This window comes from Acinonyx jubatus, chromosome C2, assembly GCF_027475565.1.
Source record: "Acinonyx jubatus isolate Ajub_Pintada_27869175 chromosome C2, VMU_Ajub_asm_v1.0, whole genome shotgun sequence".
In the NCBI taxonomy this organism is placed as follows: Eukaryota; Metazoa; Chordata; class Mammalia; order Carnivora; family Felidae; genus Acinonyx; species Acinonyx jubatus.
Genome location: NC_069384.1, coordinates 19,758,603 through 19,785,869, shown reverse-complemented (window position 1 = coordinate 19,785,869; position 27,267 = coordinate 19,758,603). Strand labels below are relative to the sequence as shown.

Sequence of the window (27,267 nt, the reverse complement as noted above, 5' to 3'; positions counted from 1 at the left end):
GCTTTTGTATGTTTTACAATTGTCCTGAATCTCTTTTTTTTTCATTCAGATTTTAAATTAATAGTTGTTTTTGTAGCAGAAGCATGGAAACAAAATGACTTCTAAGGTAAGTTCAGTTTGCACAAAGATGTATTGTCTTGCCTAAAGCATGGTGATAAATGTTTAAGATGCTCGCTCATATTGTTTTATATTTTAATGCCTCCCAGACCATGCAGCAGCACATTTAAAACTTAACAGGCATGTGCAGTAATGAATTGAGACAAGTATTCCATGGTATTTCTCTAAGAATAATCTCACCTCTAGCAACACCTACTGAAGTCCTCATTAAATTAAATGATTTGTTACTTTCAATAGGATTCACGTGACTTTAGAAATGTTGAAGTTTCCAAGACAAAAATTTAGTCTACTTCTTTAAGTAAAGTGTGCTCTTAAAATTTAACCAATCTCATATAGTACAGGTACAGAATACCTTGAAATCTTACAAATGCCTGAAGAAGTTACTGTTAAACCTCAAGAAGTTATTCTGTTTCTTAAACTGTGATTATATTGGCATGTTTTTTCCCCATGGAATTCTTTAAAAAGTTTTTTTTTTCAGTATTTAGTCATAATTAAAATCTCACACTTCAGAGAACTTTCTAGAAGTCTTCAAGATTACTCTAGTAACTCATTCCTATCCATTGTACAAAATTACTAAATTGTATTGAAAAAGTTTACATATTCAAAAGGATGTATATGCAAAATACTAGAAAACAATTTAAATGTATGTACTCTCACAGAAATACCTCATTATGGCTTAAGAAAAAAAACCTACCAGCTTTAATAACTGATAAAACATACAGTTGAATATAAGTTTCCAAAGTATAATCAAGAATATAATCAAGCTTTAGTATCCTATGAGTAAATATCTTGAATTTTATGAAACCACATCTATATGTACAGGGTAGTGTTATCTGCTTCATTATCATTATGAAAGTTGACTTGTTAAGCTGTCAAGGATGTGATTTGGTAATGAACAGATAATTTCAGATGAATTGCAATCAGTCAACGTTCCCATAACTTCCCAGGCTTTTCCTCCTCAGATTATTAAGTTAGATATTATAATGTTGTCACTTAATGAATTCAGATCTGTGGGGTCATTTTAGACCATGACAGGAATTTAAAGTAAAATTAATCATTTAGTTATTTCAAAGAAAGCAATGCATTCAGTGTTCAGCATGAAAATGCAAAAAACTTTATGTTAAAACTATTGAATATTCCACATTTTTAATAGCTTATTTAAATGATCATGTGTAAAGAAAACACTTGTTCAGCCATATATGCTGTATCGCTGTATGAAAAAATACCTATGAACATAGAAAATATTTGATATATGAAAATTATATGCATGAATATTTATAAGATGCTTATAAACTTAAGGTTCATCTATGAATTCCTTCATGCCAGTACTCAGTGAGTTATTTTGAGGGTAAAATGAAATGATGTATGTGAGATAACTTACAAAATTAATTAGCTAAATGGTATATGCTGATGGTTGAGTTTTAAGAACTCTAACAACTAGGAGACGAGGTATGACGCTGAGCATCACGGAAAGCATGGCAGCGAGCTGCTGGTGACAAAGGAGCCGCCATAACCTCGTCAGTATTTTCAGAAATAATGACTGTTCTCTAGTTATATGAGGATTGTTTCCGCTCCTCTTGTTTTGAATATTTGGACTTTATTAGTCATCTCATCACTCCTCGTTTTCCCCTATTCCTTTAAAAATATACTGTTTTGTTATATTTATATACTGTCTTTGCTGTTCATTTTTTTTTTTTATTTTAGCAGTTGTATTTGGATTAAGCTAAATACTTCCAAATGTACAAAATTTAAGGCAATACACTTTCTGGAAGCTTTATATGTAGACCACTCACATTGGGATGATGGCTAATAAATAGGTTAACCAAATTATTTCCCTTGACACTGTAATGAAAGTATGATGTTAAGGTTGATTCTCTGGGGAAGAAAATAGAAGTGTGTAGAACTGAGCTATATTAATGGTAGGATTTCTGTTTAACAAAACTGTTTTGTTGTTAACTCTCTTTCTGTTTCAAAATTAATAAAGACTCATCTGTTTTCTTCCCTCTCTGTCTCCCATTCCACCCTGATCCCTACCCACCTTTTAATTTCCTTTGTCCCTATGACCTTAGTCATGCGACCTAGTTTATGACATTTGATTGATATGGTTTTGTGCATGAATATATACCCACATAACTGTGTGTGTATGTACATGTATATAATGAAATACTAAAATACTTGAAAATGGAAAGCAATAAACTGATCTTTAATTTAAATTCTTCTTTTGTTTTTGTTTTTATTTTATTCTTTTTATTTTATTTATTTTATTTTAGATGAAACAATTGAAGAAGTGAGAAGTTAAATTTAACTTTTAATTGGTGGCAGGATACATCTGCCTCCCCCCCCCCCCCCACAATGCCTTCATTGGCACTTGTGGGTTTTTTTTTTTTTTTTGGTTTGTTTGTGTATAAAATTCTTTGATACTAAAAGTTATTGGAAAGAAACTTTTGTATTTCTGTACTTCATTAACCGTTAATAGTATGGTGCAATATTCAATTAGGAAATCATAGAGAAATTGTTAGTAAGTAATTTAAAATGATATCGAGAAAATGAATCGGGGTTGTATTGTCCAAATGTAACTCCTCTTAGCAAACAAATCCCTTGGAATAAGGGACCAAAATTTCCTAGAATACTTGACATGGAGGAAAACTTGTGTTTGGAAATGAACAAGAGAGGGGTTTGAGGAAATTATGTATAGATTATGCAAAAGTAGACTGATTATCTTGTACATTACTGATGTAGCTTGCAATTGAGCAGCCTCTCTTCCTATTACAGTTGAAGATGAATTGGAAGGGTGCTTTAATCATTTCCACATTTGAAAGCTTTTATCTTTCTCCATGCTGGCTGGCAGCTCTACCTTAGATCAATAAGGTCTATGCCTGTCCAGACGCACCGTATAATCAGCGCGGAAATCTACCATGGGATCAAACAACAAAAAGTAATTGGCATGTCCATGGCATTTTTCTCTCTGGCCTTCAACTGCTGTATTTATTCATTTCCTGGTTGTGCTTTTTTAGTATTTGACACCAGTACCAAAAAGTGGTCATTTGTTCTTTAGTAAATAGGATAATCGTATACAACACCGAAAAAATAGACATCAAAATGGGCAGCTCAGTTTCAAAAGAGCTCTAATCCTCCGATCATTCTCATTCTCTCCTAAACAGCTGCTAGATAAACAAAATCATTTTTTAAAAAGTCAGTGTTCAGAGTGTAGAATTTATTAGTAAGAACTGACCAAGTTAACTCTCCCAAGAAACCACTACTAACAACATGGCGGAAAAGCTTCCGGGACGGTTGTCGGGCACTTTTTGTGCCATTGCATGAAGATAGGTTGGAGTTGCAGAAAGATGTGCTGTTTTTCAGCTGGCGTGTATTTCCTTGGCTTTTGAATTCTTAGGGAACATTCTAATATGGAGGAGAAGGGAAAGGCAAAGGGCAAAACGTTGAAAAGTCAAGTTGGCATTTTCTATTAAGCATGGAATCAAGTCTACTCAGTGTGATATAGCTGGAGACATGGCAGGACAAAGGAGGAGGCAGTGTGGCTGGGCCCTACCTAGCTAGCATGTGCTGGAACGGCTCCATATTGGCTCCAACAGTGACTTTCGGAAAATTTCACAAGTTAGTTGTTAAAAACATTCATCAAACACTGAGTTTTACCAATTCAAAATAAATTAAAATCCACTAAACATGAAAGTAGTAAGCACTCCAACTTACACGTCTACTCCACGTTCAATAAAGTTACACGGCTTAAAATCACGCATTGTGGTGGTATTTGCACCATGCACACGAGCAAAATGCATATTGGTTTATTTTTTTTTTCTGTAAAACCGGTTACTAAATATTTATCAGCACACAATGGCTGGACCCGGAGCCTTACACTGAAAGCTCAGACCTTATTCTTCAGCTTCTAATGCTAAGATGATCTTGCAAGCTAGAACAATAAATCTCCGTGGCAAAAGATAAAAACGTATGACTATAAGGACGTTTATCATCAATGGAACTTAGATGTGGAATTAAACTTATATATATAGGAATTTAAAGTGACTTATCTTAGGTGCACCTGGGTGGCTCAGTCAGTTAAGCAACCGACTTGGGCTCAGGTCACGATCTCACAGTTCGTGAGTTCGAGCCCCGCGTTGGGCTCTGTGCTGACAGCTCAGAGCCTGGAGCCTGCTTCGGATTCTGTGTGTCTCTTTCTCTGCCCCTCCCCTGCTTGTGTTTTCTCTCTCTCTCTCTCTCTCTCTCTCTAAGAGGTAACTAAATATATTTTAAAAAATAAAGTGACATATTCTAACATATGACCCGTATCCAGTGAAACACCATTGTTTAAATATAAGTCATCCTCCTTCTGAAGTTTTTGATGGAAAAGCCTTTTTGGATTCTAGTCTTTGTTAATTTTATCATGCCATGAATTTATTTTTAGCAGATAAGAACTAATTTTCTTATATGATCTTATTATGCTGTGATACAATTATGGCAGCTATTATTGCGCTAACATTACAGATTAGGAAATTAGTACTCACTGAGATAAAAAAAAATCCCCCAAATTTAAACTTTTTAAAAAAGGTACATGCTTCTTGACAAAGACAATAACCAATCCATCTTTTTCCCTCATTGAGCAGGCATCCCTTAGAGGGAGGCTCATGACTACAGTATATTCATTATTCATAAATAATAAATAAGACATCTATGCTTTATAAATGAATACATTTATTAAGCAAATTATATATAATCTCCGCTTTTCTTGAGTGACTATAATATTGGCATAAAAATCAAGACAAGTAAAACAAAATAACAATCAAATAAATAAATGAAATTTCACAAAGTATGGAAAGAACAGTGAATTAAAGCAAAGAAAGTTATACAATTGAGTATCATTAAAATGAGGCTATGAATTGAATTAAATGAGTCATTTTTAAAAGGCCTCTGATAGAAAATGATACTCCTAGATGGCTTAGTCACCTTCTTCCCTTTAATAAAACTTAGATGTCCCCTGAAGATATTGCTCTCACTAAAAGCTTCTGGGGTAGAGACTTTGTTCCTCTCACATGTCCCTACCTGATATACTTTGTGCCAGGAAACCCTGTCTGTCCCCAAGCCTCAGGGAAAAGAATTCTTCACAGACAACCACTCCCATTTCCAAATCATTCCATTTCCTTTCTTCAGATACTGTGGTTGGGATTCTTGCCTTAAGACTGTGCCATCATTGATTATTCATAATCAATCTAAGATGATAATAATTTGCTCAAAATAATACTAACAGTGTATATGATTATTTATGTTCATGTGTATATCTTACATATTAAGTTCCAAAAATGCCAAAAGAGCTCCCTGGGACTATCTTAAGTTGTTAGAAAACCTAACTCAGTAGAGTATTTATTTAAATATTTCCATTGTGCTAAACACAGAAATCCTGAAATGCAATTTACAGACTTTTTATTTAAAGAATCTCCTCCAGTTTCTTTGTTATCTATCTATTTAATCAGACAGAGGGAAACATAAATACCATTTTTCTACCCTAACAACTGATTTAAAAAGTTTGTGGATTTCTCGTGGCTATTTAGAGATGGAAGTAAGGAAATAATAAGTTTACATTTAACAATAAGAATGCTAATATCTAATTCCCTGCTTATCTTCTTTCCTTCCTCCAAAATTAAACATAGTCAGAAACATTCATATGTTAAGATGATTAGCAAAGTACAGCTAATTGTTCATCATTTAAAATGAAATGTATTAGAGCCTCAAAGACAAGAGCTACAGGATGATTAGTTTTCAATAAATATACTTGCATGTACATCAATGTATTAGAATTCTCTGGTTCTCCAAGAATTTGACTTGGAGAACATTCTGCTCACTCCAGGTTGGCTCCCCGCTATAAAATACAGCTTTTAAATCATAAATATTAATCAGGCCCCATATCAAGAACTCTGAAATATTTTAAAATGATGTTATGAATAAATATGCTTTTATCCGTTTTTTCCTTGGAAGATGGGTAATATTTTAATATGTTCAAAACATGTACAGTTAAGATGCTTCACCAAATGCAAAAATTACTAAAACAAGATGATATTGTTGTGATAATTTTCAAGCAATGTATTTTTGTGGATCCCATCTCTACTTCATATCTGGGAAATATCTAGAAATATAAAAACGGAAAGAAACATAACGATCTTCTGAAGATGATGGACTTGTCCGTGTCACAGTGAAAGCGATACATGTCTCAATGTCTGTTTAACAACTGAAAAGCATATATTTTGAACAGAGGTGGCTTGATTGCTTTATATGTTGTTGTTCCACATAGCATTTTGGAATATTTCTAAGTGGGAAGAAATAGACGCAGGAGTGACGTAAGTAAAATGATGTAGTAAGCAGCTTTGAGCACTTCTTTTGTGCATCCATGTTACCAAGAGAGTGAAAAGAGAGCCTACAGAATGACAGAAAATATTTGCAAAAAATATCTCTGATAAGGGTTTAATATCCAACATATATAAAACTTATCACAATTAAACAACAGCAACAAAAAAGGACAAGCAAACTAATGTAACCAATGGTCAAAGGACTTGACTGTACATTTTTGTAAAGAAGATATATAAACAGTGGCACCTGCGTGGCTCCGTCGGTTGGCCTTCCAACTTCAGTTCAGGTCATCATCTCCCCGTTCATGAGTTCGAGCCCTACGATGGGTTTGCTGCTGTCAGCGCAGAGCCTGCTTGGGATTCTCTGCTCCCTTTTCTCTCTGCCCGTCCCCAGCTTGCATTCTCTCAAAATTAAAAAAAAAACACATTAAGAAAAGATACATAAACAGACAATAAACACATAAAAAGATTCTCAGCATCATTAGTCACTAGGGAAATAGACATCAAAGCCACAATGAGATACCACTTCTCATCTACTAGGATGGCTATAATTAACACATACAAACAAACAGTATGCTTTAGTAAAGATGTGGAAAAATTGGAACCCACATATATTGTTAGGAATAAAAATGGCGGGTCCACTGTGGAAAATATTTTGATAGCTCCTCAAAAAGTTAAATATAGAATTACCATATGACACAGCAATTCCATTGCTAAGGGTTTGCCCAAAAGAATTAGACACAGGAACTCAAACAGGTATTTGTCTCCAATGCTCATTGCAGCATTATTTAAAATAGCCAAAGGTAGAAGCAATCCAAGCGGCTATCCACAGATGAATAATAAATGAAATGTGGCAATGGAATATTATTAACCACAAACAAGGAACGAAATACTGATAAATACTCCAACATGGGTCAACACTGAAAACACTATGCTAAGTGAAAGAAATCAGATATAAAAGGACAAATGTTGCACAACTCCACTTCTATGAAAAATCTGGAATGGACAAATTCCAAGGACGGAAATGATTACAGGTTATCAGAGACTGAGGGAAGGTGAGAGTGTGGCTTCATGCTCAATGGATACAAAGTTTCTGTGTTGGGTAACCAAAAATTCATGCCTGTTGCACAACAATGTGAATGTAGCTCAAGTCACCACATTTTACACTTCGGATGTTTAAAATGGCAAATTTCATGTTATATGTTACCACGGTAAAATATTTAAAAATGGAATTGATACAGAATCAAAAACTTGACAGCTAGAAATTAGCCCAGAGTGTTCAGCCAAAATTATATCAAATGTAAAACGTATAAAATGCAGTTTGATGTGAAGATATTTTGAAAGTAAGGCAAGCAAAAGTAGCGTAAGAGCTATGTTCGTTTATTTTATGGATTCTGGAAAATCAGAACTCATAGCATGTTTCTCTGGGCTACCTTTCTTCAGATACGCATGAAAGCAAGCTGTTCCACTGTATACGCACACAGATGAGGTTGATTCAGAGGGATGCAAAACAAGTCTCAGAATGTAAATGTCACGTTGAGGGCACCTAGCGTTTGACGTGCTGGCTTACCTATGGCAGTGGGACATCTGGGGGCACCTCAATGAAGGGAATGAAGTGTGTGAACTGACTACACAGGTTGAATTTGTTCTCCTGGCTTCACCGCCTTTGTATCCTTATGTGTTTTACCATGTTTTCTCAAGGTAAGGTAAATTCATATCATGTGAACCTGTTTCTCTGGAAGTTGGCATGAAAACTGCCAAAGACGATTCAAAGATGATGTCACTATATTAGCAAGGCTCAATGTCACCACTCCAGAGTGAACTTGTAAACATATTCCTTCAGAATAGGCAACCAAATCATCCTTTTGAGGTGCTCTGATTACATCTCGTACCTTTTCTATTGATTAATCTACTCCATCCTCCCTAGACCCAAATCTTCATCACTGACTCAAAATATGTAAATCAAAGATTTATGTGTGTATATAAATCTAGGTTTATCTTCCTTCTTACACTGGAAATGCGTCTAGATACGTAATACATTTTAAGTGCAAATTAACGTTAAAAAAGTACAATTGGAGAGTCTGTTTTACCGGGGGAGGTGAATCTAGCAACACCCAGAACAAGAAGGCTCATAGAAAATATTGAGAATGTGGACTACAGAACAAAATTTGAGAACAGGAAGAACAAAATGCCACCAAAATGTCATAAGTAAATTGCAAATGATATCTTTATAACATATCTTAAGCGTTATATTCATTTACTTAATCATATTTAATTTATCACGCATATATGGAGCTTAAGAAGAATTAACGTTTAAAACATCAAAGCAAAATAAATGTGGGAACACATTATGATGGATTAGTTATCAGATATTACTGAAACAGAGTTAAGGTAATGAACAGTCGGTCCTCAACTTTTGCCCAGCTTCCTGTAATAAGTTAATGTGTAAAATATGTTAAATGAGGATACAAGGAAAATTGAGTAAAAGAATGATACATGGATTTCACATAACTTTTTTTGTTTTAACTAAAATATAAGAAAAATATTTTACATATCCAAATTTTAATAGCCATGATTAATAAAATATTAGAAGACTAAATCTTTTATTATTAGCACTGAACCATTTTCCATCACATTCCTGTCTGACTTCCCTAGAGGCAGTTATTACCATGAATCAGGTAAAGTACCTCTTGACCACTCACCCCACGTCTTTCTCCCTATGATCTGCACAAGCCAGCAATGGCTATCACATAAAGCTTTCATAGAACACACATTTCTTCTGTATGAAAGGCAATAGTAAGCATTATTTCAGGAAATCTGCAAGAAGAATAAAATAAATCTATTGGAGAAGTAGGTATATACCACATCTCTAAAGATAAACAGATACTAATTTCAGTTATAGTTATTATTTATTAAATATCAAACACAATTTTGAAACAAAGTACATGTATTAATTATTTCATTATATTTCTCTTTAAAAAATGCACAATGTAAGTAGCTTTATTATCTTTTGTTCACATAAACTTCTAAAGATCCAGTATATGAGACAGGCTTGGGGTCAACCACAAGACTATCTTATCTTATGAAGTGGGTCCTATGGAAAATTCTGAAATAAATTTGGCATCGATTTTAATTTATCTTTCTTTAATGAGATTACGTGCGAACTACTTTTTAAGGGCAACTTATCTATATTTAGTTAGATACTTCTCTTGTTTTAGCTGAATATCTTGGGGAAAATAGGAAAGGTAGGAGTGGGATGGATTAGAGACAAGGCAGAAGACATAAGAAATTCTCATAATGGCATAGATTTTGGAGTAATTTCAAACATGTAAATATCCCAAGATCCTTCGTAAGAATTCATTGGCGGTGGTTCAGTTAAAAACATAATTCATGGGTCAACCTTTTAAATCACTATGAAGTTGTCTCTGTTTTATTGTATATGAAAAAGAGATATTTTATGTCATTAGTAGACTTTATGTATTTTTTCCCTTTCCTTTTAAGCTTGCATACTACTTTATGTAGGAAACCTACTCCCGAAAAGACAATCAATTAATAAATGAACATTTTTACAGGTGACAATGATTGAAAACATATTTTACGCATTAATATGAAATTACCATTGTAAAACTTGAGTTTGAACAGACCAATTATCTTTAGAATATGGAATATGTTTTAAAATAAAGAACAAGAATGAGCAAGCATAATATTGAGGTGGCTTTATCAGTAGCTTTTCATACAAATCTCTAAATCATGCTTCAACTCTATGTATTTAACGTAATCCAGTGCTCCCATTATGTTTGAATGATGAAGCAACATGGCATATTTCTACTGATGCAAATATATAATTTAATCACATTGTATAGAATGCCAGCTAAAACAAAAATAGTTCAATATCAAGCATCAACAAAAAATGCTATCTTGGAAAATTATTCAAATAAAAGTGATGTGTGAGAAATTTCATGCTTCGGTAATTTGTCAGAACAACTGATATATATTTAGACATACATGAATATACTTTACACCCACATTTTACCTAACCTGCTCATTTTAACACATAAGCCAATTAAATTAAGTCATTCTCAAAGTGATCTTACATTGCTAATTTTCACAGAAATAAGTCAAGTTTTTCCTAGTCTCACTATTCTTTAAGTGGTGGTCACATAGTGGAAGAAACTCAAAGTGAATAAGCATGTAATTAAAGATAAAACATAAAAATAAAAGCTACAGTTTAGTAGCTCTAAGTTTATTGATTTTTGTATATTGTACATTTTTTGGTTGATAATATTGTGGCATTCAGTAACAAATTTCTTCATATAATGCACTGCTAATATCCAAGTAATTCTGATATTCTATAATATTTTTTAAAAAAATTTATAATGAATGCCTTTTTATTATAGTATCCCAGTGTGCTGATAAGATCTTATTTGTAGGTATAAGAACTCATCTGCTCACCAAGAAAATCACTATGATCACACTTATGTTTTTTCTGATGAAATTTATCCAAATTGATATTGGAAAGGCAAATGTTTATCATCCATTTATTCACACATTCATTCATTTGTTCACCAAATATTCCCTGGAGATTCTCTCTCTGTCAGCATTGTTCTACAGCCCATTTTTAGTGCTGGGACACACACAATATTGCCCCCGTGACTTCTGTGGGAATAGCCCAACATTAAACAAAATAAATATTTGAACTACATAGAAGTTTACAAATATGATAGATCTGGGGCAGGATGAGAAATAGTGTTTTGAGAAGTCAGTTTATTAGGATATTATGTAAGGTGATAAAGGAATTCCTTTGAGAAGGTAATATTTTATCAAAGAAGGAAGTGAAAAGATAGTGCTGTGATTCTCTAGGGGAAGAGCATCCAAAGTAAAGGAAAAGAACGTACAAAATGTCTGGGTTGGGGGGCATCCTCTCTATTAAAAAAAGGCTTCAAAGCAGTGGGCAAAAGGGAGACAGAAGCAAATACAGACAAATGATGCAGGGAGACATTGTACTGGCCATCTCAGGCCTCTGTATTCATTTTGGTGTTTACTTTCAGGAAGAAGGGAAGGGGGGAAGCTATCGGTGGGTTTTCCACATGACATGGCTTCTGTTTTATCAAAATTACTCTGACTGCTGGGTTGCAAATAGACGATGAGAGAACAAGGAGGGAAGCAGGGTGACCAGTTATTACCTTCTCTTGGATCCTGTGAAACATCATGCAGACTCTCCATCAGGGATAAAGCACTCATTTCACAAGTTGCTGAGAGGGTTGGCGGCTGATGGCTTCCAGATGAGTCGGTGTGAGGAATTTCCCTTGGCTGGAGGAAGACGCTCACCCAAGGCTTACACCTGGCCCCCGAACTTCAGTTCAGTTTGTCTCTGAAGGGTTATCCCAGTCTAAAACTTCCTGGATGGTTGGTAAAGGCTTCTTGCAACTGAATCACAGTCCAGCTTTCTCCTTCCCCCTGGTCATGCTCCCAGTTATTTTTTACAAGTGTTGTTCTAGAAAGCCCTCCTCAATAAAGTGTGTGCATATGTCTCCATTGCAGAGTCTGTTTTCAAGGTAACCCTACCTGGGACAGATTTAATTGCAATAATCCAGGCAAGTAATCAGGGCGTGACCAATGATCTTTATATTGCCAGATCCCTTGCTTAATACCTGCCCATCACCAGGATTTGACATTTCTGGTTTCTCTCTTCTTCTGAGAGGATTTGCTCATTTGGTCTTCGGTATATTAACTTCATCTTATTTTCCACTTACACACATGGCCAATCCTAGTCAGTGTTCTGTTTCATTCTTCTTCACATTCTGGATTCTAAATGTCACAGTGCCTCAGGGTCTGGTCCTTCATCCCTGTCTCTTTGGTAGCTACCCTCATTCCCTATACATTGACGAAGTTTCAAGTTTCTCAATTACACAGGTGAAAATACTTGCTGTCATCACTTATTCTTTTCTTCCTTTCATACCCTATTACGAGTCTTTCAAAAAATCTTATTAGCTCTACCTTTGAAATATATCTGGAATTCATCCACTTTTCATCATACCATTGTCTCCACACTGTCCCATCGATAATCGTTCCACACCTGGGTTATTTTAATAGTTTCTTAACTGATCCCCCTGCTTCCACTTTTGCAGATGCTAGTGAAGCCATAACTGCTCTTTGAAATCTTAAGTCAGATCTTGATATTTGTATTTACAAATTTCCTGGTGGCTGACATCTGACCAAGAGCAAAACCCAGTTGCCACACCATGATTTACAAGACCATGTCTGATCTTCTCTTTTTTTTTTTTTAACGTTTATTTATTTTTGAGACAGAGAGAGACAGAACATGAACGGGGGAGGGGCAGAGAGAGAGGGAGACACAGAATCAGAAGCAGGCTCCAGGCTCTGAGCCATCAGCCCAGAGCCCGACGCGGGGCTCGAACTCACGGACCACGAGATCGTGACCCGGGCTGAAGTCGGACGCTTAACCGACTGAGCCACCCAGGCGCCCCAGATCTTCTCTTGATGTGTAGTTGCTTGAAAAGCTGTATGAAGACCAGAGGCTGTAGAGAAACCAAAGCTCTCTCTAGCCCACATCAAATACCGAGATTTTATCACAGACTTCTGATTTCATTGGGGTATGTGTGTTTGTGTGTGTAAGATGCATCTAATTCTACCAGTGCCAGAAAGATGAAGCTGGGGTGAAGATTCTGTTTTATCACATTGTTATAGCTCAACACTGATTTCACCAGGTGTGAGAAGTCAGTGATTGCTTCCTTGCACAGCATAAGACCCAAAGGGCCTGGGTGGATTCCTTGAAATCTGTCATCTCAGATTTCCAGGTCTGTATGCACCCCTAAGAGTTAAGCATGGGAACAGTGAGCCACACATCCACCAATCCTGTCTCTACAGCTGTTCCTTAGCGAACGTGCTCAAGTAGGTCAACATGTAGGCTGCTTGGACACTTGGTTTTGGCCACACAATGGCTCTCTACTTTACTTTGTGAACTTTATTTCTTGGCATCCTTCTCTTTCCTCCAGTATGCTCCAGATTCACAGCTTCCTTGGGGATTTTTATGCTTAATACACAAGATCCCCGCTGAGGACCTTTGCTTTTTCTGCTCTTTCTGCCTGGGATGCTTTCCTTCTAGTGAATCTGAGACCTAACTCTCTTGGTTGCTTCCAAGTTTAAACAAAATATAATTCTTAGAGAGGCCATACTATCACTTCAATGCTTTTGCCCTGACTCATTTCATTATCATATGATTTCTTCCTTCCCGCTGTTAACCTTAACAGTAAAATTTAGTTATTTTTACCAGCAAAAATAAGTTTACTTAGATACAATTACAATTCAGGATAAACAAACTACGGTGAAACCATAAGCCCAGAAAACAAAGGAGAAGTACAACCCAGTACAGCGGAAAGGGAAGAGTTGAAAGGGCTATTATAAACAAAACACCCCTTGGAATAAACTGAGAGCTTGAAATAGAACTTTTCATTGGCTACCTTGTGACAGTCTCTCACTAGTTGGGCTGTGGTCAGAGGAGAAGGAAAGCTTTCTTCTTCTTGCAGGGATAGGATGTAGTATGGATTTTCAAGGTACACCTCTATCTGCTGGTCTGCATTTGACTAGGAGCGATAGGGTGTAACAGCTACCTCGCTGCTGCCCTCCAGACTCCATTCCCTTTATTAAGTTTTGCACCACATAACCATTATTCAGTATCAGAATTGTGTGTTTTGCTTCTTAGAGCCAGCATTGTTGTCTCTTTTACAGGTAACTTTTGATAGCTGAGTCTACACTGTAACACCTAGTATGACCCAGAAGTGCCAGAGAATTTGTATCCCTCTTAAAAGGGCCCTTAACTCAAAACTGACCTACTTGGAATTGCATAAGTCCCAGCTCCCTTTTCTCATATCAGGACAAACATGTAGTGTAACATACCCCAGATCTCTGCAACAGATTTACTGTAAAGCCGGTGTTTATGGGAGTGTGACTTTTTGACCTTCTCCCATTCCATACCTTGCTTTGCCATGTCTGCCTTTACTGGTCTCTCTGGGAGTCTTTCCCTAATAAAGGGCTTGCAGATGAAGCTTGTCTCATGTCTGCTTCTGGGAAACCTGACTTAAAACAGTGGGTAACAGAGGTGGCCTGGGGACATGGAATATATTTATATGATTCTGAAATTGTTTCTCTCATCAATCACATAGCAACAGATTGGCCAATGGATGGTACTAATTTCTGGCATATTATAGGATCACAATTGATCATTATTTTATATGTCCTTATCTGAGATGTGATCAGCTGGGATGTAATACAAGCATGAGATCAATTTCAGGCTGTATCTATAGAGAGATACAGGAGGAATGACAATTACAAGGACTATGGGATTGATGGTCACTGTGCCCCACTAATGCATTAAACAAAGAAAGTGATAGACTCAAGTACACCAATTAATAATCGAATTTATGGTAGGAAAGTTATAAAGTATTCACATAAGCATTTAAAGACATATACTCTCCTGCAATTGAAAGACAATTGATTTGGATCATCTGACAGATCTAACTGTAAAAGTAGAACTTCTAACTGAACTGTTTGCTCAGCAAGTCAAAAACTGACTCAGAAATGCAAGGAATAAGACCGTAAGACTCGGAATGGGAAAATCTGAGTGAATGGATTAAAAACTATGGAACAAGCCAATCTTGAGCCCTCTACACATGTAGAAGTGGCTTACTTTCCTTTGTTAGACTATAGTTGATTCCTGGAGACTCTGAAGTGGGTCCATCTGAGACAGATTTCTTGCAAAGCAAAGCAGGTTCTTCTCCGACATTCCTTCTTGGCCATTTAGCCAAAAGTTATTAAGTTTTATCACGGCTTACAGGAGTTCAAGAATCCGTAAGTGAGGAAAGAGATCATTTGTGATTGGAGTTGTTGGACCTGGCTAATATGTACCAGCAGGAAACAGAAAAACAATCCTACAGATTATAAGAATGAAAGAGATTTTTTAAAATGTTTATTTATTTTTCAGAGAGAGAGACAGACAGAGTGTGATTGGGGCAGGGGCAGAGAGAGAGACAGAGAGAGACAGAGAGAGAGAGAGAATCTGAAGCAGGCTCCAGGCTCCAAGCTGTCAGCACAGAGCCTGATGCAGGGCTTGAACTCATGAACTGAGATCATGACCTGAGCCAAAGTTGGATGCTTAATTGACTGAGCCACCCAGGAGCCCCAAGAATTAAAGAGATTTGAAGTGATATGGATTTTTGTGGTAGGAAGGGAACACAAAATTCAGTGGATTTCAAGAACATCTGGGCTCAGCCCTAGTACACTTTAAGGATGGCTCCTGGAAGTATTATGAGGTACATCACGTGGAGTTAAGTTTCCAGATACACCATGCTAGAATGCGTAAAACCAATAAAAAGGCTGAGGGACTGGTCATGCTAGAATGACTGTGTACTTCAGGATGAACCAAAGGACGTTAGCCTTACTAAGGTTATAATAAATGTGCTTGTTATATGCTTGACAATGCCTATTGTTTGTAGGCCAAGAATGATTAGCAGGTGGTGATATTTTGGAACTAGTGTCAATGATGGCACATAATTCTGGAACAGCAAAGGCAAGGTGGTAAAACTTAACTACTACCAAGAGATAAGGAAGAACACACTTCCCATGATAGCAGGATCAACACAACAAGAAAGAGGACTTGTTAGGCAGGGGTTTATGGGGGTGGCTGAAAGACCATCATAGTTCCCGGGGAAAGATAGAAAGACCACCAACAGAAGTCTCTATGTATGTACACATATGTTAAAAATATCCAGAATAGATGAGCAGAAAGTTGATAGCCACTCCAGTGGATAGCCTTATTCCCTCAACCTAGTTTTTAAACCTGAACCAATTTACAGACTCAGGTCCAATGACTAAAGCAGGGCTGTGTCCTGAGAAGCATCACTGATGCCAGAGCAAGGATATACAGTAAACATAATTTCATTCTTTTACCCCAAGGGTCTATAGCCATAGGCATATGTGGAAAAGGAAGCACGCACCTCTTTTGACGCAGTGTGAATCGACACTGGTATCAGGTGAAACCAACTGTGATCATAGACTCTTCTAAGAGTATGTATGTACATCCAGTGGTAAATTTGGCCCAATCCTGTGTTCATCTCAGTGGGTGCAAAGAGTCCATATCCTCACAGCAAGTCAGTCCCTATTTTCTAAATGTTTATCTAGGTGGGTATATATACTAGCAACTGACAGACCCTCACATCACTTCCGTTTTATGTTGATAGTTATTGTTATAGGAGAGGCAAGGAGAAGACTTTGACAAGATTTCCTTTCACACCACAGCCAAGAGAATAAATAAAAGCAATACTGCCTTTGGGGTAACAGCACGAAATCAGTGCCATTTTGAAAGGCATGGAAAGTTGCACAAATGGTGATCCCTACTGTGTTCTTGTTTAATTCACTTGTCTGACTACTACAAGAAACAAATGCATCGTGACACGCTGTAGCGAACTACAGCAAACTAAGCCAAATGGTAACCCCATACACAGCGGCTCTGGAAAATATGGTATTCTTACTAGAACCGGTAAACAAACTCCACTTTGTTATATATTTCAGTTTTTATTTTTAGTTCTAGAATTTTCGGTTTTCTTTTAAAATTTAATTTTCTACTCAAAAATATCACCCGATCTATCTTCATAAACGTAAAACCCTGTAGTTTTTCTCTTTTCTACTGATGACACTATTTCCCAGGTTTATAATGATCAAATTTGGTTATCCATTTGACTGACAGGGAGTCGTTGAATTTTAATATTTTTAGACAGAAAGTTCAAAGACATACTCATTTTTGATGAAGAGGGAACTCTTCTGCTTGGATAGACAAATAAAAACTGGCAAAGGGTTGAGCTAACTGTTGTTTTGTATCACAAGTTGTATTATCTTGAATCAAGGAAAAACATTTAAAAATCTAAACTCGTTACTGAAATTAACACATACTAGTGTTTCTAAGGTTTGATTACCAACAGTCTCTTGTAAGTGATGTATAAATAAAAGATTAGAAATATTAGAACGTGTTGTCAAACCTGACCCCATACATCCCTTAAGATATTAGTTGAAATTAACTTGATATAAAGGTATACTTGAAGTACCGTACATTGCAAAGAGAAACGTATTTAGATGAAATTAATTAGGTAGTAATAAACACCATCTTCTTCAAAATTATTAACACGATTAGAGGTTATAAAATGTCTTTACTAAAATCAAATTTTTAATGTTTATTTACTTATTTTCGAGAGAGAGAGAAAGAATGACCAGGGGAGGGCAGAGAGAGAGAATCCAGCTAGGCTCTGTTCAGAGCCCAGTGCAGAGCTCAAAACGCATGAACTGTGAGGTCATGACAGAGCTGAAATCAAGAGTCCCACGCTTAACTGCCTGATCCACCCAGGTGCCCCACACTAAAATTAATTTAATCAGCCATATCACCAAAGTAGTTATCATGCAGATAAATATGTAATCATACAAAGACATATTCAAAATAATATGAAATATTAATTACAAATTTTATGTCATTCTTTCATTTATTTAACCTTTCTGGCTTTTTTTTCAATCACATATATCAGGCATATTTTTAACTTGCTTAAAATGAAATTTTACCTGAAATAATATGGGCATAAAATGGAAGGCTATTAATATTTCAATTTTTTTTTCCTATTGCACCATGACCTGTGTTTAGTATTCCTTTGCTGAATGTTTACTTTTCCAAACATAAGACAAAAAGACCTCTGAGGATCCTAAGAAAAATACTAAAACGATTATCTATTAGTACTATTTAAATACAGCTGTTGCTTTTCATTTTTTAATAACCTAGTGTGATTTCAGTAAAATAAAATTAAGTAAAGTTAATAGCATTTAAATAGATGTTTCAAGCCTATAGGATTTTTTGGTTTGTTATTTGTCTTTTGAGATTATTTTTTAGGGAAAGAGAAGGTAAGAGTTGGTTTATACTGGGCTTGGCCATATATTCCCTTAATACTTTTTATTTGAATAAGTGCCTAAACAAATACATGAATAAACTAATTAATAAATGCCTTCAGCTAAGTTGACACACATACTATAAATAATTTTAAAATACAATTTTTAAATACACCCTTTTAGATATGTATGCAGGATAAACACTCTGTCTCATGACACAGCTTTAGAAACAAATAATAATAATATTTGCTTCCTAAATTCTGACCTTCACATTTTTGGTACTGTAAAAGATACAGCAACATTTTCTCCATTTACTATTTCAGGATGAAATAACACATATTTTTACTTAACTATTTATAAATAAGACACATGAACAGGTAAATTAATACTCACTTAATGAAATAAACAATCAAATGAAAGTGTAAATATAAAACCATATTAAATCTAATTGAACAGGTAACACACTATGGGCTAGAAACATTATTTATTGGCTATAGGTGAATCAATGTAAATATTTCCTAACATACCTCACGCATCATATTTGTGAGGATTCAGAAAATAGAATCTATGAAAGAAAATATGACCTTGCGAGATATTTTTCAATAGCACAATTCAGCGATCTTTGGGTTTTGATGAATACTGTTCAGTTGATCAATATTTGCTGTGACAGAGAAAAGATCCATAATCAATCTATATCAAAAAATAAAAATGTGTATTGATTTTTCTATTCCATCTACACCTTTTTAAAGGTTTGAAGATTCACTCATGTATGTGTGTGTGCCTATATATAGTTAACATATAATTAACTATAGTTAATTAACAAATAAAAGTTCATCTTTACTCCAAGATACAATCTGAAATAATAGATGGGGTAATTTTGATATTGTGATGATGTTATTGGTAAAGATGAAAAAAACATTTTGTGAGCCATCTTCAGCATGCATAACCCACAGTTATTTTTTTCTGTTTGAAAATATGTCTGTTACCTTATCCTGGGAAGATGCCAAGAAAGCCACTATAACAAAACCTGTGACTTGCTAAAGAGATACCAACACAAATTTAGACACACCTAGAAAAATCTTTATTCCAGTGTTCCTAGAAGCTTCTTTACCTTTTTTTTTTTTTTAATGCTTCTTTTTGAGAGAGAGAGAGTGGGGAAGGGGCAGAGAGAGGAGGACAGAGGATCCGAAACGGGCTCCCCGCTGACAGCAAAAAGCCCGATATGGGCTCAAACCCACAAAATTGTGAGATCATGACCTGAGCTGAAGTCAGATGCTGAACCGACTGAGCCACCCAGGAGCCCCTCTTTACTTACTTATCTACCCCTCCTCTAATCTTGATAGATTCTCTTTGTTCTGGACTGTGTTCTAGAGCAAATCGGTATACTTATATGTTTGTCCTTAAGGGTATTGCTAAGTATATCTGATAAAAATAAACATTAATTTTTTGGTAAGGTATACGGAGGCATTTTGAGGCAACATTTACAAAATTACACACTTCCAATTGAATTCATCTGTATTAACTAAGCTGCATTCAGTTACTATTCCCTTACATTCTTAGAGAAGTGGTGACTGAGGGAGAAATATTTTATTTTTGTGGCAGTTCACTGAACACTAACTTCTTATATTAGTAGTAATATGTCAGTCCTAGAGCCATTTTTCTTCGTGGGAATTGGCTTCGGAAGCATTCATAATGGCAGCAGGAAGCCTGAGTGTGGCTGCTGAGATCCATGCCACTTCACAGCAAAAATAAGAATATAACCATAAGATAAGCCTTGAAGGTTTTAAGCTGTACATTTAATTTCCATGGGGAATGACTCTCTCTACCGGAACAGTAGAATTCAGACCATAAACAATGCAGAAATTTACTACAAGCCAAGTTTTGAAAGAGAAAGCATGCGGGTCCTTGGTGAATTGTATTTTATTTTTATGTTGGAGATAAAATGTATTTTATGTAATAAAATTAATACAAATTTTATTTTTAAAATAAAATAAATAAAATATTAATACAATATTTTATGTAATAAAATAAATACAAAATGTATTGTATGTAATAAAATGTATTTTATTTTTGGTTGGAGATAAAAAGAATGCGTGGACTTTCCCATAACTTTGGAAATTTTGATTCATATTAATGTCACACTTTGCAACACCTGGTATAGGCTCAAGATGAACAAAATATTCTATTTTTATCCCTTTAAGAATGAGTTTGGTATTTTTCTAAATCTGTATTGCTTCTTATGCCATTCAAACCTTATAGAGTAGTTTTTATTTAAATTCTGCCTAGAGGTGGTATCGAAATTCTGAGTGACTTTTCTTGAATTTTCTATGAATTCCAATCATACACATAGCTTTTTTTACTAACAAATATATTTTATGTGTTAACACAAAGTTAAACTTCCCTAAAGACTCTGAAAAGTGGAGGGATAGAAAAAAGAAATGTTTTGAGAAATATTTTTGGAAAGCAATTATAGAATACATATGTGGTAAAAATATTATTGATTTGAAATTAACTACCTATATATCTATGTATCATCTCTAACTATGTATCTATCTGCATGTTCATCTAAATATATACCAAAACATAAAGAACATGTCTCATAAATTATAATAATTGATTAAAAAAAAGTACAATTGTTGAGGTCAGTTAATTCTGTAAATTACGATTTCAAATGATTGTGAATAAAACATTTCTTATAAAGCATGTTGAAATATCCTTTGGATGAAGGCTTCTATTCTATAGAAGAAAAAAATAGATCTGTAAACACAGCATTAGTTCTCAAAGGTGGACCTGATGAAATATCAAAAATATTATTTGGAGGGGCACCTCGGTGGGTCAGTTAGTTGAGCATCTGACTCTTGATTTCAGCTCAGGTCATTATCCCAGGGTCATGGGCTCGAGCCCCATGTTGGGATCTACACAGAGCATGAAACCTGCTTTAAGATTCTCTCTCACTCTCCCTCTGCCCCTCTCCCTGGCTCTCTCCTTCTGTCTCCAAAAAAGTAAAATAAATAAATAAATAAATAAATAAATAAATAAATAAATAAATAAAAGGTTTTCTTGTAAAAAAATATTATTTGGTATATTACAAAATGGACAACAGACAAATTACAAAGTAAAAGGAAGTTTACATGTAATTGATTTTTGCAATATTGATGTACTATAATTTAACAAAGAAGATAATTTCATTTTTGACAAGTTATGAAAAAAAAGATGAGAGGAGAAGAAAAAATCAACGATAAATGAAGAATCTTATATAATGACTTTGTATAGTATATAAAAACTTCACTTTGTGATTCGCACACTACCAATACATGATTCACAATCATCAGCTGATCAAAACTGGGAAATGACAAAGAGGCAAAATCTCAACACTGAGATGAAAAAAGATCTAAAAACACATCAGGAAATCCCAAGGGAATTTATCCAGCGGCTAAAAACAAAACAAAACAAAACAAAACCACAAATAAACATACAAAAACAAATGGCATTTTCTAGTTATAAAGAAATGTCGGCTGTGTCAAAGAGGTACTGACTGGGACAAATACAGTAGGCTGATCACGTGAGTGATGTAAAAAGACAAAGACAGGGGATTCAGTGTCATGCATAGTTCATCATGGATAAAAAGGTTAAAATATAATCCATATAATTGGCCACTGACAAACCATTTGTTAAAATTCCATGTCAGAAAGTCACAGTGGAAGATTTAATTTAATTTTACTTAAAATCTAAACAGCTTTGGGTCTCTATTTATATGACCTAGGCAGATAGCTTGGTCATATGTCCTGAGCCATGTGTACTAACAAGCAGTTACTGTAATTTTTGTATCATAGTTATTTTTATTGTATAATATATTGAATAATACAGAATTAAACACTAAGCACACACACAGACACACAGACACACAGACATTAGAAACCTTGTTATTGGCCATAAAAGTCTACTCTAGATATTACTATTTTACTATTAGCCTATTCTTACAGCATTTTTAGATACAAGCAAGAATCTTAAATTATTTGAAATTGGCATAAAAATTTGAAGTAGTAAAACAATAGTAGACAAAAAAGATAAATAATGAGAATGGAATCAAACATTTAAAAAATATAAAAATCTATTTGGAAATAATGATCATTTAAACTGAAAACCAGAGGTGCCTGGGTGTTTCAGTCAGTTAAGTGTCTGACTTCAGCTCAGGTAACTATCTCACGGTTCATGGGTTGGAGCCCTGCATTGGGCTCTGTGCTGACAGCTCAGAGCCTGGAGTCTGCTTTGGATTCTGTGTCTCCCTCCCTCTCTGCCCCTCTCCTGCTCAGGCTTCGTCTCTCTCTGTCTCTCAAAAATAAATAAACGTTAAAAAAAAAGAGGAAAAGCAAATAAATTACACATATGTAGTTATAAATGCCATGTTTACATGTGATTTCTTTTTAATTTATTTTGAATATGGATGGAGGATTAGATAGATTATTGAAAAAGATAAACATTATCTGGCTTTCCAAACAATGATGAATGATATACCTGCAGAAAGTAAACTTATTTTATAATTAAAATTACAAAGACTTGTGAGGAAGTAAAGGCAATTAATGGAATAACTTAACAATTCTGTAAAAAAAATAATTAAACACAGCATTGCCATGTGAGAGTGCTTCAAGATCAAATTAAACAATCAACTCCTACTTAGTTTATTGGGATCCTGTCAGGTCACATGACCTTGAGCCTGGCTATCCAGTTTACTGAGAACAACAATGTAAAAGTCCTCTTGAGCCTCATTGGAGGGACATTACTGTTAACCACAAACATGTCAGTAAAATTCCAGTGAATGGATGTCTCCCAGTAAAAAAACTTCATACACTCACCTCCCAGATTTCCAGGCTGATGGTTGATCTAAAACATACTTCCAGCAGTCTCCAAAAGCAAAGTTATCAAAAAAAGAGACATTATTCTCAAGAACTTCAGATATTAGATAATTAAACATGGACTTTTTTTGCCCAAACCTTCATATAGAGAATCCTAGGTGAGGGTACTCACTGATGGCCATGCTCCCTTTTGTCTCTTTCTTTTCTTTTCATGCTTATGTTTCCATCTTTCTGTTGGTTTCAAGTTTTTAATTGCTAAACTGATGCTCTTAAGATGCTTTTAACCTGCCATTTTGTATGTCAGAAGGATGACCACATTGTACACAAGCCTACTGACATCAGGCCTCATTTTCTTACAGACTTGGGTTAGGATGGGATATGTTCTCCTCAGGGATTTCAGGCTGGGAAGATTCTTGGCTTAAAGGAATTGTTCAAGACTTTCTAATAATTCTGATTTTTTTTCTGGTATTCACAGGTTTCTCTTTTCTTGCACTTTCTTCAGAGACTTAAAATATTCCAAACAGCAACTTATTAGAGAAATTATTAGAACTCAACTGCAACATGTAAAAGTCATGGAAAGCCCTAATGGCGGCCATCATCAATGAGCCTGGGTGTTTGACTGATACTAGTGGTAGGGATTTGGAGGAACTAACAAAATTTGTCATATGATGAGACTCAATCTCTCCTTTGACTAAAAGGAGAAACTGTAAGAGGTTGTGAAGGACTGAAGAATGTCCACTTAGTCACCCATCCCCTCAACATTACTCTGGCCATGTGACTTTTCTCTTCCACCTCTGATATTTGCATGACCCTAACCCTTAAATACTTCTTCAATCCTCTTAGTAAGACCACATAACCAAACAAACAGCTGTTAAATCCCCACACAATTTCTCCCTCTTTTGAAATCCATCTTTAGCCAACGATTCTCAAAACCTAACTGAACACTTGGGTAAAGCCCTATGGAATACTACCTATCTCTCCCAAGCTCAAACACATCTTTGAGATCATTGTTAAGCTGTCACATTCTAAAGAATTATGGTCAATAATACATCTGTTTCTTTTCTTCCACTGATCTCACAACTTTCACAGCCCTGAAGCCTTTACATGGAACACTGCCAAGAGATGATATTGTCTTTAAATGTGTGTTCTAACACTTCCATCCCAATGACACCGAATACCAAGTGAAAATACAAATGTAGTACCTCACTTGATTTTATTCTTTCTGTATTATGAATAAAATGAAGTTTTCAAGGTTCTCCATGAAGCATAATAAGCACTCTTGTTCTAAATATTGTGGCATTCTCGGACCACACAGAAATTTGCTGGTCCTTTGTGACACACTGACCACTCACCCTTTGTAGCCATTCTTTTGACCTACAGGGAAAAGTCTGCAGCAGAAGATGTTTTCAGAAGTTGTAACTCCCCTCCCCTCCCCTCCAAAAAAAAAAAAAGAGTAAAAAGCCAGCATGGAGCTTGTAGAAAGAAGGGCCAACGATTTCTCCTTCAGTATGACTGTAGTGATTTGGCTTGCCTTTTATCCAATCCATTTGTCCCTATGGAGTTCATTACCACTTTAGCTACCTAGTAGGAAAATAGTAGTCCTTAATGGTACTATACATGCACAAACAACCAACTTTCCTTCTCCTGTTGACATGAATTTTCTATCTCATTGAGGTAGTCTTCTCATTGGAAGACATGTAACACACGGGAAATGTAACCCTCTTCTTTACAACTGTTAGTTTAATCTCAGACTTGATATATTATTCATTTGGACAAAACCTTCTGTTCTATTGCTGCTCTTTTACAACTCATCTTTCAGCCTGGGATCAGAACAGAAAAGCTTTTGACTATTTCCTGCCCACTTTGTATTGGCTGCTTAGGCGCTTTACTTTTTCATTTTACAAACACATTTTTCACATTCAATAGCTGACTTATTTTTACTTAATCAGAATAATCAGGGCCCCTGGAACACTATTTATCATAGGATAATGTAGAGACATTTTTCAGGGGTACAGTCCTTAATCATCTAATCCTATTCTTGGTTTGCTTTGAGTCATGGTAGGAGAGTACAACGATTGGATGTTTAAAGTTTTTTTAAATGTATTTATTTATTTTGAGAGAGTGATGGAGAGAGAGAGAGAGAGATCATGAGCAGGGGAGTAGCAGAGAGAGCAGGAGAGAGAAAATTCCAAGTAGGCTCCCCACTGTCAGATCTTAGAAAGGAAACGGAGAGCTGTTTTCTTCTCCCAAAGTACAATTATTTGTTTTGGACCTTAAGAAAAAATTAAACCCACAGGTTTTCTTCAATGCAGTAGGTAAGAAGACACAATAAAGATTTTGAAAATTACATTTAAATTGTGTATAATTATGAGTGGCAGGAAAAAAATCCATACTATGGTGTTAGCTACTCCTGTTTGGTTTAAAAAATAGGCATTTAGATTTGAGAAAGTGGTCAGGTTTACAGAGGGCCGAGAGAAAGAAACAGTTCTGAAAATTCTTCAAAATGTCCTCAGAATGAAAAGGTTGTCAATATATCTAATGTCACACTTTGTACGATTTACTATTTTGATTGGTTGCACGTGGTATTGATGAAAAAGGTGAGAAAAGCCAAATATGAAATCTGATTAATTACTTAAACTCAAGAAAAATGATTATAATCCTGTTTATAGTTAGATTCATATTAGAATATCTCAATAACAATAAAGAGGTCTTTAAAATATGAGAAAAGGTAACATGATTGTCATATAATTGTATAATGTGCATATATATTTTATATTTATATGTACTTGAATAAAAAAATATTTTATTAGGGGGCGCTGGGGTGGCTCGGTCAGTTAAGCGTCCAACTCTTGGTTTCGGGTCAGGTCATGATCTCGCGGTTCGACACTGTGGAGCCTGCTTGGGATTCTCAGTCTCCATCCCTCTCTGCCCCTTCCTCACTCGTGCTGTCTCTATCTCTCTCCAAATAAATAAATAAAATTAAAAAATATTTTATTAGCTTACATGCATTTGTAAATACAGTTGTAAATTTAGAACATGTAGAATCAGAATAAAGAGACCTACCATTCAATGACAAAGACTGGAATGGAGAGAATGTATTACTGGTAGCAAATTCACCTCAACTTCTTGCACAATTCAAAATTCTAAAATACACAGCTCCAAAACAGCAGGAGTTTTCCAATACACTATTTTGTAGTGTCAGAATGCTTTTCAGTTCAACTATTCCAGATGTTTGATGATGAGAATTTAAAAAAAAATAATTTTCCGGTTTTATTGAGATGTAATTAACATAACATTGTGTTTAAGGCATGCAAAATAATAATTTGATATATGTATTATATGATTACCATGATAAGTTAACATCCATTACCTCACATAGTTACAATTATTTTTCTTGTGATAAGAACTTCTATATCTACTCTCTTAGCAAATTTCAACTATACTATACGATATTTTAAAAAAAATTTTTTAATGTTTATTTCTGAGACAGAGAGAGACAGAGCATGAGCAGGGGAGGGGCAGAGAGAGAGGGAGACACAGAATCAGAAGCAGGCTCCAGGCTCTGAGCTGTCAGCACATAGCCTGATGTGGGGCTCGAACTCACAAACTGTGAGATCATGACCTGAGCTGAAGTCGGTCACTCAACCGACTGAGCCACCCAGACGCCCCTATTATACAATATTTTTAACCACAGTCACCATGCTGTACATTACATCCCTGGACTTCATCTTATAACTAAATGTTTGTACCCTTTGACTACCTCTACCCATTTCCCTTGCCTCACCCCTGCCTCTGGCAACCATGAATCTGTTCTCTGTATTTACGAGTTTGGCTTCTTTAGATTCCAGTTATATGTGAGATCATACAATTCCTGTCTTTCTCTGTCTGATTTATTTCACATAACATAATGCCCTCAAGATCCATCCATGTTCTCAAGTGGCAGAATTTCTTTTTTTTTTATGGATGAATAATGTTTGTGTTGTTTTAAATAATGCTGCAATGAT

General features: G+C 35.3%; 1 long non-coding RNA gene across 1 annotated transcript in view; it reads right to left on the bottom strand.

Moving 5' to 3' along the window:
- Positions 1-4,896: 4,896 nt before the first annotated feature.
- LOC128315133 (uncharacterized) overlaps positions 4,897-27,267 on the bottom strand; it is a 99,973-nt gene continuing 77,602 nt past the window's right edge. The window contains exons 2-3 of the long non-coding RNA XR_008297583.1: positions 6,718-6,874; positions 4,897-6,538 (exon numbers count right to left, since the gene is read on the bottom strand). This is a non-coding gene — a long non-coding RNA (uncharacterized LOC128315133). The remainder of the gene's footprint in view (positions 6,539-6,717; positions 6,875-27,267) is intronic.